Consider the following 15,631-nt stretch of genomic DNA (forward strand, 5'->3'; position numbering starts at 1 on the left):
AGTGATCGTTGACTATGCCACCCGGTATCCAGAGGCGATACCTCTCAGACATACTGCGGCGAAGCTTATAGCTCGGGAGTTGTTTTCTGTGTTCTGCCGGGTGGGGTTGCCCAAGGAGATCCTTACGGATCAGGGGACCCCATTCATGTCTAAAGTGACCAAAGAACTATGCCGGCTACTCCAGATCAAGCAGTTGCGTACGTCTGTGTATCATCCTCAGACGGATGGGTTAGTAGAACGATTCAATAAAACCCTGAAAACCATGCTAAAAAGGGTGATCTCCAAAGACGGGAAGGACTGGGATATGATGCTTCCCTATTTGATGTTTGCCATCCGAGAGGTGCCACAGGCATCCACGGGGTTTTCGCCTTTTGAATTGTTATACGGGCGACATCCCCGGGGATTGTTGGACCTGGCAAAGGAAACATGGGAGCAAGAGCCCACCCCCCATAAAAGTGTGATTGAACACATTTTAGGAATGCAGAACCGCATAAGCGCGGTCATGCCAATTGTGAAGGAGCATTTACAGGAGGCTCAGGCCGCGCAAAGCGGCCGCTATAATAGACAAGCCACCGTGCGGACCTTTAAACCCGGGGATCGGGTGTTGGTATTAATCCCCACGGCGGAGAGTAAATTCCTGGCTCAGTGGCAAGGCCCCTACGAGATAAAGGAAAAAGTCGGGGTGGTCAACTATAAAGTATTGCAGCCCGGTAGGCGGAAACCTGAACAAATATACCATGTCAACCTATTAAAACCGTGGCAGGAACGGGAAAGCCTGATGGTTGAGTTTCCCCCATCTCCCTCCTCTTCGGGTCGTTCACTCCCGGCTTCAGCGACCTCCGGAGAGGACGAACCGGAAGTAAGGATCGGAGAAGCCCTCACCAAGCAACAGAGGCGAGAGGCCAGACGGCTGGTTCAGCAGAACCCCGATGTCTTCTCCGAGTTGCCGGGTAGGACCAGTCTGATACGACATGACATTGTCACCGAGCCCCACCTGAAGGTACGCCTGAAGTCATACCGCGTGCCGGAGGCTCGAAGACAAGCCATATCAGAAGAAGTGAAGACAATGCTACGCCTGGGGGTCATCGAAAAATCCCGGAGTGAATGGGCTAGTCCCATTGTCCTAATACCAAAACCCGATGGCTCCTTAAGGTTCTGCAATGACTTCCGGAGATTGAACGAAATATCCAAGTTCGATCTCTACCCCATGCCCCGGGTGGATGAGCTGATTGATAGGCTGGGACAGGCGCGATATTTTACCACGCTCGACCTGACCAAGGGGTACTGGCAGGTGCCACTGACGGAGTCCGCCAAGGAGAAAACCGCTTTTGTTACGCCGGAGGGTCTCTTCCACTATGTTGTCTTGCCTTTTGGGTTACATGGCGCTCCGGCCACGTTCCAGAGGTTGATGGACTTAGTGCTGGAACCCCACCAGGCGTATGCATCAGCGTACCTTGATGACATCATTATTTACAGCCCCGATTGGCAGACCCACTTGGAACAGGTACAAGCGGTGGTGGACGCGCTTCGAACAGCCGGATTGACAGCCAATCCCAAGAAATGTGCGTTGGGACTCACGGAAGCCCGCTACTTGGGCTACGTGATAGGCCAAGGAGTGATAAAGCCCCAAATTAACAAGGTTGAGGCGATCCAGAAGTGGCCTAGACCCCTGACCACAAAGCAGGTTAGGGCCTTCCTGGGTATCGTGGGGTACTACAGGAGGTTTGTAAGAGATTTTGCGGGACTATCAGCCCCCTTGACGGACCTTCTCAAAGGCAAGAAGTCCGTCATGGTGCGCTGGACTCCGCAGGCCGAGGACTCCTTCCGGGCCCTGAAGGGGGTCCTGTGCGGACAACCCGTTCTGGTCAACCCTGATTTCCGGAAGGAGTTCATAGTACAGACTGACGCCTCTGAGGTCGGCCTGGGGGCAGTGCTGTCTCAGGTGGTTCAGGGGGAGGAACACCCCGTCACCTTCTTGAGTAGGAAGCTCACCCCTCCCGAGCGGAATTATAGCGTAGTGGAGAAGGAGTGCCTGGCGATTAAATGGGCCTTGGAGTCCCTACGCTATTACCTGCTGGGACGGCAGTTTCGCTTGGTGACTGATCACTCTCCGCTGGTCTGGATGAGGTCCGCCAAGGAACGGAATGCCCGGGTTACCCGGTGGTTCCTTTCTCTGCAGAACTTCCGGTTTACGGTTGAACACCGGGCCGGTAGGTTGCAGGTCAACGCCGATGCCTTGTCCCGCGGCCCGTGTTTGATGGCGGGAGTTCAACCCCGCACGCTTGAACTGAGGGGGGGGGTATGTGAGACTGTGACCGGGGTTATCTATGACGGCCGGTATGTCTCGCCCCGGTTGTGCTCACTCCATGATAGAAAGTAAATCCACTCTAGGGTTAATGCTGTTTCCCTACAGGCTGAAGGAAGGGTTAAATGGAAACAGGAACGAGGGGCAGGTGTGCCGGGTGTGAGGGAGTGATCACAACTCCCTGAGTCTCTGCTGGAGAGACATGTATATTGCTGTGGATTTTTGTTTGGAGATAAAACACCGTGTGCTGTGAACCTATATGCCTGGATCCCGTGTCTTCTGCTGCGCAGCCGACCGCGCTACCTCACAGACATCATACACACCCTTGAAAAGTTAAGAGGAAGGGTCGCATGATCACCCTGTTGATATGGTGGAGGAGGAGGAGGAGGGGTGGAAATTAATGCAGGAGGTGGGTGAAACCCTGATGGGACTAGGACCCGCAATCTTACGCGTCAGTAACACATGAGCCATTCTTGCATCCGACTCTGTCCCGGCTTGCACAAGGGTCACCCAGGAAAATTAAGCTTCCTTGGTCACAAGCAACTGACCACGTGTCGGTGGTTAAGTGGACCTACCCAGTAACTGTGTTGGTCAGGGCACAGATGATGTTATGGGACACATGTTTGTTTAAGGCGGAGACGGCACACTGGGAGAAATAGTCGTGACTGGGGAATAAGTACTGAGAAACAACCCCCACCCTGAGCTTGTGGAAAGCCTCTACGTCCACAAGCCTAAAAGGAAACATTTCCAGGCCAAGCAGTCAATTAGGGCAACATTTAAATGAGGGATTGCAATACACCATGGAAGACACGTAGAGGAGGGCCTCACAAAACATTTTTGGGGAGTTTTAAAAAGAGTGACCAAAGACTCCTGGCTTCATCATTGTTGAGCAAGTATCGGTCTTCTGAGGAGCACCTTAATTCTTTCTGTGTGACTTAGCCCAGTACTTTGCAACATTGAAATTTTTGGATCTGCACATAAGATATATTTGGCATATTGTTGTCTTGGTGTATTTATTTTTGAATCTTCAGAAGAACAATTGTTTTCTCCATCTCTATATGAACATTATTGACTTCATGTTCTGGTTTAGTACTATATGATTTTTGCGCAAAAAAGAAGAGAGAAGGGAAAAAAGAAAAGAAGGGGAAAAAATGAAGGGAGGGAAAGTAAGACAAAAGGAAGGGAGGGGAGAGGAAAGGAAGAAGAAAAAACAAAAAAAAGGAAGATTTTTTTTTGGCATGTTCATTATGTTCATACATGTATATACGCTTCTTCATACATATCCCTATACCTCTGTATTTGCTCAGTGGTATATTACGTCCGGGGTTTGGTGAGTTTTTGTTTTTTTAATTGTCCTCTTTATAAAGCATTTAAAGGGAACCTGTCACCACTTTTTTGGCATATAAGCTGCGGCCACCACCACCGGGCTCTTATATACAGGATTCTAACATGCTGTATATAAGATCACAGGCCGCTGTGAGAACATAAAAAACACTTTATAATACTTACCTAACGGTCACGCGGTTGGCCATATGGGTGTCTCTGTTCTCCGGTGCCGGCGCCTTCTCTTTCGGCCATCTTCGTCCTCTTTCTGAAGCCTGTGTGCATGATGCATCTACGTCATACACACTCGCCGGTCCTGCGCAGGCGCACTACAATACTTTGATCTGCCCTTCTCAGGGCAGATGAAAGTGCGCCTTCTCAGGAGATGAATGCCGGCGAGTGTGGATGACGTTGGACGCGTCATGCACTGCGGCAAGAGAACAAAGATGGCCAAAAGAGGCGGCACCGGCATCGGACAACGGAGACGCCCATATGGCCAACTGTGCGACCGTTAAGTAAGTTTTATGAAGTGTTTTTTTTGTTCTACACAGCGGCCTGGGCTCTTATATACAGCATGTTAGAATGCTGTATATAAGATATTTATCATCGAAATCAACAACATTAACTGCTGCGCGATGGCCAACCAGAACACACCTCAGTGTGATATCTGCAGGAGACGCCATATCCCAGACAGCAATAGAACGGTCCTTAGAACAAGTCACCATTAAACCATTGCAGAATCGAAGGTGAAGTACTGCTTCATTGTGGTGGATGAGGGTGTTTAGCACCTCCCCACTGTTCACATCCCAAACTCTGACAGTGGAATCCGAAGAACCAGTAACTATGACCCTCTCATCATACTGTAAACACAGTATGTCCTGTTAGGATTTTTAGACACTCCAATGAGGTTTTGTCCCATATCTTAATAGAGGTATCCCGCAGTCCACTGATTATCTTATCATCATACTGAAGACAGCAAATCCATACCTCCCAACTTTTAAAGAAGGAAAAGAGGGACAAAGTTTGCGGCGCGCGTAGCGCGCCGCGGCAAATTTTTAGGCCACGCCCCCTAACCACACCCATTTCACAGTCACGCCCATATCCACTCCCCATCCACACCCATTCAGCACAAACACGCAGGCAGCCGGCGGGCCTCCAGCACGGACACGCAGGCAGCCGGCGGGCCTCCAGCACGGACACGCAGGCAGCCGGCGGGCCTCCAGCACGGACACGCAGGCAGCCGGCGGGCCTCCAGCACGGACACGCAGGCAGCCGGCGGGCCTCCAGCACGGACACGCAGGCAGCCGGCGGGCCTCCAGCACGGACACGCAGGCAGCCGGCGGGCCTCCAGCACGGACACGCAGGCAGCCACAGTGAGGCGGCCGGTCGCCTTCACAGACAGGCGGCCGGCCGCCTTCACAGACAGGCGGCGGGCCGCCCGCACAGAGAGGCGGCCAGCCGCCCGCAGAGAGAGGCGGCCGGCCGCCCACACAATGAGGTGGCGGGCCGCCCGCACAGACAGGCGGCGGGGGGCGCCCGCACAGACAGGCGGCAGGGGGGCGCCCGCACAGACAGGCGGCAGGGGGGCGCCCGCACAGACAGGCGGCGGGGGGCGCCCGCACAGACAGGCGGCAGGGGGGCGCCCGCACAGACAGGCGGCAGGGGGGCGCCCGCACAGACAGGCGGCAGGGGGGCGCCCGCACAGACAGGCGGCAGGGGGGCGCCCGCACAGACAGGCGGCAGGGGGGCGCCCGCACAGACAGGCGGCAGGGGGGCGCCCGCACAGACAGGCGGCGGGGGGCGCCCGCACAGACAGGCGGCGGGGGGCGCCCGCACAGACAGGTGGCGGGCCGACCGCACAGACAGGCGGCCGGCCGACCGCACAGACAGGCTCCGGCCGGGGGTGAGGGGGGAGGGAGGGAAATCAGCGCTGGGGAGATTAGTTTACTGTACCAGCAGCAGCACAGGCAGCGCTCCTCTCTATGCCACGTCTACTAGGATGGTAGGAGGGAAAAGCAGGGAGGCGGAGAGAGAGTGGGTGGGCGGAGCCCGGGAGCCGGCCGTCCCGCCCGTGGCAACGGGACAAACAACGTAAAGCGTGAAAGTCCCGCTGTATCCGGGACGGTTGGGAGGTATGCAGCATGTTAGAATGTGTACATAAGATCCCGCTGGTGGTGGCCGCAGCTTATAGGCCCCAAATCTGGTGACAGGTTCCCTTTAAAGTGAACCTGTCAGGTGCAATATGCACTCAGAGCCAGGAGCAGTTCTGAGTGTATATTGCTAATCCCTGCCTAACCGTCCCTGTATACACTAGCATAGATAAAGAGATCAAGAACAAATATTTTTAAAGATCTTATATCTTATGCTAATGAGCGCGGGGACTAGTCACAAGGGCGTTACTTCACTTGGCTAGTCGGCTCGCATAGCATGTTAGCATGTTATTACGCCCCTGTGTGAGTACTAACACGCTATATGAGCCGACTAGCCAAGTGAAGTAACGCCCTTGGGACTAGTCCCCGCGCTAATTAGCATAAGATATAAGCTCTTTAAAAATACTTTTTCTATAGATGCCTTTATCTATGCTAGTGTATACAGGGACGGTTAGGGAGGGATTAGCAATATACACCCAGAACTGCTCCTGGCTCTGAGTGCAGATTGCACCTGACAGGTTCCCTTTAAAGGGAACCTGTCACCAGAAATTTAGCAAAAAAAATAAAAGATTCCCCTCTGCAGCTCCTGGGATGAATTCTGGAAAGGTTCCTGTTGCTATTGTGCCCCCTTTGAGACCTAAAATAATACTTTATGAAGTCTTACCTTTTTGTATGCAAATCTGTTTTTATGGTCACGGGGGCGGGCTGCCTGGCGTCCGTTATTCCCCCTCCTGCCGTTGTACGCCGTCCCCCATTGCTCATTTCCATACATGAGGACGCCTTCCTCATGTAACTGTCCTCCTGAAGTTTTGTGCATGCCCAGTGCCACTCTCGCGGGACTGAGCACTGTGCAAAGTGTGAACGCTTTTGAGGTGATTGCGCAGGCGCGAGATTATGGGCGGCGCTGTGATTGTCATCAGCAGCGTCATCCAAGTACCTGCCCATAATCTCGTGCCCGCGCTTCTCACTCTGCCTCCACCGTTATGTGCAAGCACTGTCCATATGAACCATGTTACCTATTACCGTGGGCGCGAGATTATGGGCGGCGCTGTGATTGTCATCAGCAAAGTCATCCAAGTACCCGCCCATAATCTCGTGCAAGCAGTAATAGGTAACATGGTTCATATGGCCAGCACTTGCGCATAACGGTGGAGTCAGAGGGAAAAGTGCGGGCACGAGATTATGGGCGGGTACTTGGTTAACGCTGCTGATGACAATCACAGCGCCGCCCATAATCTCGTGCCTGCGCAATCACCTGAAAAAGCGTTCACATGCGCAAAACTTCGGGAGGACAGTTACATGAGGAAGGCGTCCTTGTGTATGTAAATGAGCAATGGGGGACTGCGTAAAGCGGCAGGAGGGGGAATAACGGACGCCAGACAGCCCGCCCCCGTGACCATAAAAACACATTTGCATACAAAAAGGTAAGACTTCATAAAGTATTTTTGTAGGTCTCAAAGGGGGCACAATAGCAACAGGAACCTTTCTAGAAGCAGCCCAGGAGCTGGAGAGGGGAATCTTTTACTTGTATTGTGAAATTTCTGCTGACATGTTCCCTTTAACTGGTAGGGGAGCCAGGATAAAGCAGAGCTGAAGCTGTTGGGAAGCTAGGACCCAGCAGCTCCACAGGCAGGAGACCACTGATCGGTAATAGAAGCCTGCAGATGTCACTCTGCATAGGTTATTGTCACTGCTATCTGCAGGAGATAAGTGCTGATTGCACGGTCTCCTCAGCTTCCTGACTCCCCGCGTGTCTGCAGCAGTGAGAAGCCGCACACGGGGAACCAGAGAACAGCTGCAGACAAACGCAGGCTCCGGGACTGGGGGGGGTCGGCTCTGGTGCAGGGGGGGGGGGCTCTGCTGCAGGGGGGGGTCGCTCTGCTGCAGGGGGGTCGCTCTGCTGCAGGGGGTGATTCATACCTCAGCAGCAGTCACAGGAGTAGGTGCGCGCTCGGCTCTGTAATGAATAGTAGAAGGGAGAAACAGCGAGGCGGGGCTACAGTGGGTGGGTGGAGCCGTGACAAACAGCCTCACGGGCGGGACCCGGGATCAAAGGCTCAGAAGAGGGACTGTCCCGCTGTATCCGGGACGGTTGGGAGGTATGGCAAATCCCTTTGCTGTTCTCAGAACGGCACTGGATTCTCTGGAGATTATGCCATCCGCATCTCCAGTTAGCTTCTATTGTCTCAATATCTTCAATTATTTTGGGATAAAGTGATCTGTAAAATGAGTTTGGTGGGCCATTGTGAAGCCCCGCATGCATTGTGTCGGTGCATTACCTTCAGGGACTCCACTCGGCTGTATCTTGTCACAGGTAGGGAATCTTCTATTTGTCGTGACGCCACTCTCAGTATTGCGGTCAGTGGTGACCGCCACTGCAGGTTGAGGGACGCCTGGGGCTGATGGTGAGTGCAGTTAGTTGGAATAGCCTCCTGAGAGTGAGGCAAGCCCCAGGGCCCTGTGTAGGTGCGTAGTACCACAAGGCGCAGAATAACTCCACACACGCAGGATGTCTTTCAGGGGTTTTACTCACTTCAGGTGGCAGGGTGAGTAACCCGGGCGTAGCTGGGATGAACCAGGCGGGAACCAGGTATCCTTCAGGCTGACTTCTGATGGTGACTACCAACTCGCCTTCCTTAGCCCTTGGTGGTTTGGGGTAACCCCGACTTTTAGTCCCTATGGGGGTCACCCAGGGAAGTTGCTGAAGCCTCTCTCCCCTTCGTTTGCCGTTTGCTTGTTGCCTGGGCCAGATCACTCCAGCTGCTTGCCTCCTGTGAACTATGGGCCCTAACTGTGGCTACGTGGCTGCGGCTTTTAGGTGTTGTGGTGTGGGCTTTGAGGGCCCCACACCGGCAGGTTTAGCAGGGAAAGGTGGATCTATCCCCGCTCCGGGATCTGCCGCCCGTTTGGGCCTGGTACTCCCTAGCAGTCTCCTTACTTCCCACTCTGTGCTCTCTCTCTAGCTGGAGATGGGTTTCGGGTATCACTCCTAGGTGACCGTTCTCCCCCGTCGGTAGCCACTGCGCGGACGCTGTCAGACTGCAACAGCCCCAGGGGTAGGGGTCAGCTCCTCTCGGAGCTCCCTGGACTCTGCACTGAACCGGCTCACTGCCCTCCTCTCCTGTTCTTGCCTACGCCACCTAGCAACCAGGCTCTCTTACCACACCCCTTGAGAGGAGATGGAGGCTTTTGGCCCCCTCCACTATTCCAGTGGAGGTGAAGGCTTTTCCCCCTCCTGGGATCCCCAGGGGTCCTCTCATAGGTACATGTGTGAGACCTGATCACTATGCGCCTGTGTAGTCACACCTCGGTCAGCCTTCTGGATTACCTGTATTGTACTGTCCCCAGCATGGGTGCAGTACTCAGTGGTGCCTGACCAGGTCAGGGGCGCCACATTCCCCCTTAGTTATCACCAGCACGTCCTCGGGCTGCAAGACAACATTTTAAAATGCATAAAACAGTAAAACATTTTTAAAAGCACCAGGTACCATACATCACCACCCTCCACCCACAAGTCCGTTAACCCACCCAAACCCTTTCACGTTGGCCGCGCCTTCAGCCACTTCTGGCAGGATGTAGAGGCGGCTTTTATGGGCTGGTGGTCTTCAGGGCATACCTGGCCGGGTGAAGCCGCGCCTTCAGCCACTTCTGGCAGGATCCGGAGGCGGCCTTCACAGTTGGTGCTGACCAGGTACCCTCTTTGTGGTGGAGAGCCAGGCCCCATAAACAGGCATGCTCTCTGGTTGCAGGTAAGCCAAGGCCCTATATACGGACGTGCCCCCCTGGTTGCAGACGAACCAAGCCCCTAAACAGGCTGACTCTGGTGGTGGTGGTGCCCTCTGGTGTAACTATTTACACTGCGAGAGTTTGTGGCTATAGCCAGTTCATAGCCTTAAGGTTCATTTCTCACATTAGTTTATGTGGGCACATACTTAAACTTTAAAACGTTGCAAAAACTTCAAAACTGGTAACTTGCTGTATTTCTTATGTTATTTACATGGATTCCTCCTCACCAGGGCTTGGGCCTGTAGGGCTGCGGCACCTGCTGCTTTCTCGCTCTCTGTCGTCATCAGTGGTAGTCTCATCAGTAGGTTCCTTGTCTTTTCTTTCTCTGTCTTCATCTGTTTCTTTTCCTGTGTCTGTTTCTTTATCTTGCAGCATGGGATGGCTGTAGGGTTTGCTGGTACATGGTGCTACGTCGAGCACATACCACCCTCTTTCTCCTTGATGCATTGTAAATTGCACTGAATCTCCCATCTTTAAGTTTCTTCCAGGATGTCCTCTGGGCAAATGAGCTCTCACGTCTCTTCTATTGACGAAGATACCTTCCTTTATACCAGGTGCAACGATGAATCCGTATCCTGATTTTAGGCTAAAATCTTCCACTACTCCTCGACAAAGGGGTCCTCTGACCTGGGCTTTGGCTCTTCTCAGGAACCGTTTCTCCTCTAGGTCTCTGGCCGTTATGTCATCTCTCTGCTCTGGGGACTGCGGTGCAGGGAAAGACTGGGTTCTACTGCGGCGCCGTGTCCTACGGGCTGGGTTCTGCTGGGTGGCTGCTTCACTGCTGGCAGGCTCCCAGGTGAGGTTGCTGGACAAGTCTTCCTCTTCATCCCAGCGAGAATATGGCAACATCTCTGGCTCTGGGTATGGATCCACTGCTGGTGGCTCCTGAGTCAGCTCCTCAGCTTCCTGGCCTCCCCTCCCCCTTAGTTCTTCTGAGCACTCCTTTGGTGGCAGTGCTGGGGATGGACTTTCATCAGCAGGCCCAGGCGGGGGACTCTTTGGCGTGGTTGCTGCAGGGGTTGCCGGAATCCTCTTGGGGGTATGCGGGGGTAGCATGTACCGGTCCACCATCTCCTGTGGGAACTTGGCCTCCAGGTCAGCCTTCAGCTGCCAGTATGCGGGGTCCTCACCTACCAGGGACTTCCTAGCAGGGACCTCCTTGGACTGGGGAGCGGTGGCTGCTCTGGCCTTGCAGGCCGGGGGAAATGGTGATGCAATCTTATCTTGGCGGGCCGCGCCCGATATGGCGGCGGCCTGGTCTTGGCGGGCCGCGCCTGGCATGGCGGCGGCCTGATCTTGGCGGGCCGCGCCTGGCATGGCGGCGGCCTGGATGGGCACTTCTGGCGCAGCTTGGATCGGCGTCGCAGCTGCGATGGGGTCTTTGCAGGCTGGGCTGGGCGTCGCTGCAGCGATCTGGGCTTGGCGGGCCGCACCTGGCGTGGCTGCGGCCTGGTTCAGCACCTCACTTGCGGCGCGGACGAGCGTTGCTGCTGCGGCGGGGTCTCGGCGGGCCGGGCCTAGCATGGCGGCGGCCTGGGTCAGCCTCACACCCGCGGCATGGATGAGGGTCGCGGTGGCAGCCGGTTCTCTGCGGGCCGGACTGGGCGTTGCTGCAGGGACCGGGTCTTGGTGGGCCGAGCAGGGCATCGCTGCGGCGGCCTGAGCTTGGCGGGCTGCACCGGGCGTGGCTGCGGCCTGCTTCAGCGTCGCCGCGCCGGACGCCTCCTCAGGGACCGCGGACGTGGCAGCAGGGGTCGGGGCACTCGCGCTGGCAGGGGCATCACTGGACTCACCCATCGGTGGCAGCATCGGGGTCTGAGTCGTCGCCGTCCGGTCTGGCACTCGGCGCGCGGCTCTCTCTTCATAGGCCTGAACCGCCGCGGTCATTCCCAGGAACTCCGCACGTCCCGCTCTGATCAGCCTTCCGACCCTGGCCTCCAGTTGTTCACAGAACTCGGCGAGCTCCCGACACCACCAGGCAGCGGAGCCTGGCTCTGGGTCTCTGCATTCAGACGCCATTCTCTCTAACAACAAGCTGCTGGCTTCTTTTCCGTTCCGCCGTCTCTGGACGCTTCCGCTCTCTTCACAAGCGAGGTCAGAACTCTGCAGGGGATCTCTGGGTAGCCACACCTCTTCGTGGGCGGTAACTTCTCCCAGCGCGGGCTGCTGTTGTTTTTCAGCGCGCTTTTCATGGTGGCAATATGGCGGCGCTTCCAATTTTTCAAGCGGACCGCCCAGGCACATGGTCACCTGTCTGAACAGGTCTAGTCCTTATCCTGTTCGTGACGCCAGATGTGAAGCCCCGCATGCATTGTGTCGGTGCATTACCTTCAGGGACTCCACTCGGCTGTATCTTGTCACAGGTAGGGAATCTTCTATTTGTCGTGACGCCACTCTCAGTATTGCGGTCAGTGGTGACCGCCACTGCAGGTTGAGGGACGCCTGGGGCTGATGGTGAGTGCAGTTAGTTGGAATAGCCTCCTGAGAGTGAGGCAAGCCCCAGGGCCCTGTGTAGGTGCGTAGTACCACAAGGCGCAGAATAACTCCACACACGCAGGATGTCTTTCAGGGGTTTTACTCACTTCAGGTGGCAGGGTGAGTAACCCGGGCGTAGCTGGGATGAACCAGGCGGGAACCAGGTATCCTTCAGGCTGACTTCTGATGGTGACTACCAACTCGCCTTCCTTAGCCCTTGGTGGTTTGGGGTAACCCCGACTTTTAGTCCCTATGGGGGTCACCCAGGGAAGTTGCTGAAGCCTCTCTCCCCTTCGTTTGCCGTTTGCTTGTTGCCTGGGCCAGATCACTCCAGCTGCTTGCCTCCTGTGAACTATGGGCCCTAACTGTGGCTACGTGGCTGCGGCTTTTAGGTGTTGTGGTGTGGGCTTTGAGGGCCCCACACCGGCAGGTTTAGCAGGGAAAGGTGGATCTATCCCCGCTCCGGGATCTGCCGCCCGTTTGGGCCTGGTACTCCCTAGCAGTCTCCTTACTTCCCACTCTGTGCTCTCTCTCTAGCTGGAGATGGGTTTCGGGTAGCACTCCTAGGTGACCGTTCTCCCCCGTCGGTAGCCACTGCGCGGACGCTGTCAGACTGCAACAGCCCCAGGGGTAGGGGTCAGCTCCTCTCGGAGCTCCCTGGACTCTGCACTGAACCGGCTCACTGCCCTCCTCTCCTGTTCTTGCCTACGCCACCTAGCAACCAGGCTCTCTTACCACACCCCTTGAGAGGAGATGGAGGCTTTTGGCCCCCTCCACTATTCCAGTGGAGGTGAAGGCTTTTCCCCCTCCTGGGATCCCCAGGGGTCCTCTCATAGGTACATGTGTGAGACCTGATCACTATGCGCCTGTGTAGTCACACCTCGGTCAGCCTTCTGGATTACCTGTATTGTACTGTCCCCAGCATGGGTGCAGTACTCAGTGGTGCCTGACCAGGTCAGGGGCGCCACACCATCAGTAGGTCTATTTTTAAAAAGATATTGATCCCACTGTCTTCTTTCTGATAAGCCCTTCCACAATGGATCAGTACGGGCCATCCTCTCAATGAGCTTCTTCCAGAGCATGCCTTCTGAAATCACCCTTTGCCATTCTTTGCATACGAGTTCTGTAGCACACAGTGATCGAGCATCCAGGTAGGACAGTATATTTTCTGCAATATGCTCCAAGCCCTGTTCTGGTAGTGCTGTAATGAAGTCTCGCTGCAACATGGGCTTCAAGTAAGAATTAATATGACCATGTTGGTAGTGACTAGAGATGAGCGAACCGGTCCCGGTTCGGCTCGAGGTCGGCTCGCCGAACGGGGGTCCCGTTCGAGTTCGGCTCGTCGAACGTTCGACGAACCGAACTCGAACTGCATAGGAAACAATGGCAGGCAATCACAAACACAGAAAAACACCTAGAAAACACCCTCAAAGGTGTCCAAAAGGTCACAAACAACTCACAACACATGGGAAAGTGACAAGGACATATACTCATGTGAAAACAAAAGAGCTGGACAAGGAAAAAGAGGAGGAGACACAGATATATGAGTATATGCAAGGAAACATCGATTCCATTATTGTGCAACTTGAGCCCTGCTCATTTTAGGCTTCCAATCTTGATAAATTGCCTGAGCTCGCCACGTACGCCTTGGGGATCTTGTCGTGTCCTGCAGCCAGCGTTCTCTCGGAACCTGTCTTCAGTGCTGCTGGGGGTCTGCTGGCAGATAAGCACACATGTCTGTCCACTGACAATGTGGACATGGCTCTCAGAGGACTTTTCTTCCCCTGGGTCAGCCAGGGGACGGGAAAGGCATGCATATTTTTGAGAGTGCTTCATGCAAAGCATCTTTTTCTTTTTCAAAAGGGGGCTCAACCGATGCCAGTCAAGTGGGGTGTGTGTGGCCCAGTTAGTGGCAACGAGGGAGACTGTGGTTGGAGTCCCCTCGCTGTGTTTCTAAAAGAACCAAGATGAACAAGTCATGGCTCTGAGGACTTTTCTTCCCCTGAGTCAGCCAGGGGACGGGAAAGGCAAGCGTATTTTTGAGAGTGCTTCATGCAAAGCATCTTTTTCTTTTTCAAAAGGGGGCTCAACCGATGCCAGTCAAGTGGGGTGTGTGTGGCCCAGTTAGTGGCAACGAGGGAGACTGTGGTTGGAGTCCCCTCGCTGTGTCTCTAAAAGAACCAAGATGAACAAGTCATGGCTCTCAGATGACTTTTCTTCCCCTGGGTCAGCCAGGGGACGGGAAAGGCAAGCGTATTTTTGAGAGTGCTTCATGCAAAGCATCTTTTTCATTTTGAAAAGGGGCATCAACTGATGTCAGTCAAGTGGGGTGTGTGTGGCCCAATTAGTGGCAACGAGGGAGACTGTGGTTGGAGTCCCCTCGCTGTGTTTCTAAAAGAACCAAAATGAACAAATCATGGCTCTCAGATGACTTTTCTTCCCCTGGGTCATCCAGGGGACGGGAAAGGCACGCGTATTTTTGAGAGTGCTTCATGCAAAGCATCTTTTTCTTTTTCAAAAGGGGGCTCAACCGATGCCAGTCAAGTGGGGTGTGTGTGGCCCAGTTAGTGGAAACGAGGGAGACTGTGGTTGGAGTCCCCTCGCTGTGTCTCTAAAATAACCAAGATGAACAAGTCATGGCTCTGAGGACTTTTCTTCCCCTGGGTCAGCCAGGGGATGGGAAAGGCACGCGTATTTTTGAGAGTGCTTCATGCAAAGCATCTTTTTCTTTTTCAAAAGGGGGCTCAACCGATGCCAGTCAAGTGGGGTGTGTGTGGCCCAGTTAGTGGCAACGAGGGAGACTGTGATTGGAGTCCCCTCGCTGTGTCTCTAAAAGAACCAAGATGAACAAGTCATGGCTCTCAGATGACTTTTCTTCCCCTGGGTCAGCCAGGGGACGGGAAAGGCAAGCGTATTTTTGAGAGTGCTTCATGCAAAGCATCTTTTTCATTTTGAAAAGGGGCATCAACTGATGTCAGTCAAGTGGGGTGTGTGTGGCCCAATTAGTGGCAACGAGGGAGACTGTGGTTGGAGTCCCCTCGCTGTGTTTCTAAAAGAACCAAAATGAACAAATCATGGCTCTCAGATGACTTTTCTTCCCCTGGGTCAGCCAGGGGACGGGAAAGGCACGCGTATTTTTGAGAGTGCTTCATGCAAAGCATCTTTTTCTTTTTCAAAATGGGGGCTCAACCGATGCCAGTCAAGTGGGGTGTGTGTGGCCCAGTTAGTGGCAACGAGGGAGACTGTGGTTGGAGTCCCCTCGCTGTGTCTCTAAAAGAACCAAGATGAACAAGTCATGGCTCTCAGATGACTTTTCTTCCCCTGGGTCAGCCAGGGGACGGGAAAGGCAAGCGTATTTTTGAGAGTGCTTCATGCAAAGCATCTTTTTCTTTTTCAAAAGGGGGCTCAACCGATGCCAGTCAAGTGGGGTGTGTGTGGCCCAGTTAGTGGAAACGAGGGAGACTGTGGTTGGAGTCCCCTCGCTGTGTCTCTAAAAGAACCAAGATGAACAAGTCATGGCTCTCAGAGGACTTTTCTTCCCCTGGGTCAGCCAGGGGACGGGAAAGGCACGCGTATTTTTGAGAGTGCTTCA

General features: G+C 54.4%; 1 pseudogene; it reads right to left on the bottom strand.

Annotated features, from left to right (window-relative positions):
• Nucleotides 1-4,191: 4,191 nt before the first annotated feature.
• The window catches only part of LOC142254390 (F-box/WD repeat-containing protein 11-like), a 35,623-nt pseudogene continuing 24,183 nt past the window's right edge, over nucleotides 4,192-15,631 (bottom strand).

Source organism: Anomaloglossus baeobatrachus, chromosome 10 (assembly GCF_048569485.1).
Source record: "Anomaloglossus baeobatrachus isolate aAnoBae1 chromosome 10, aAnoBae1.hap1, whole genome shotgun sequence".
Lineage (NCBI taxonomy): Eukaryota > Metazoa > Chordata > Amphibia > Anura > Aromobatidae > Anomaloglossus > Anomaloglossus baeobatrachus.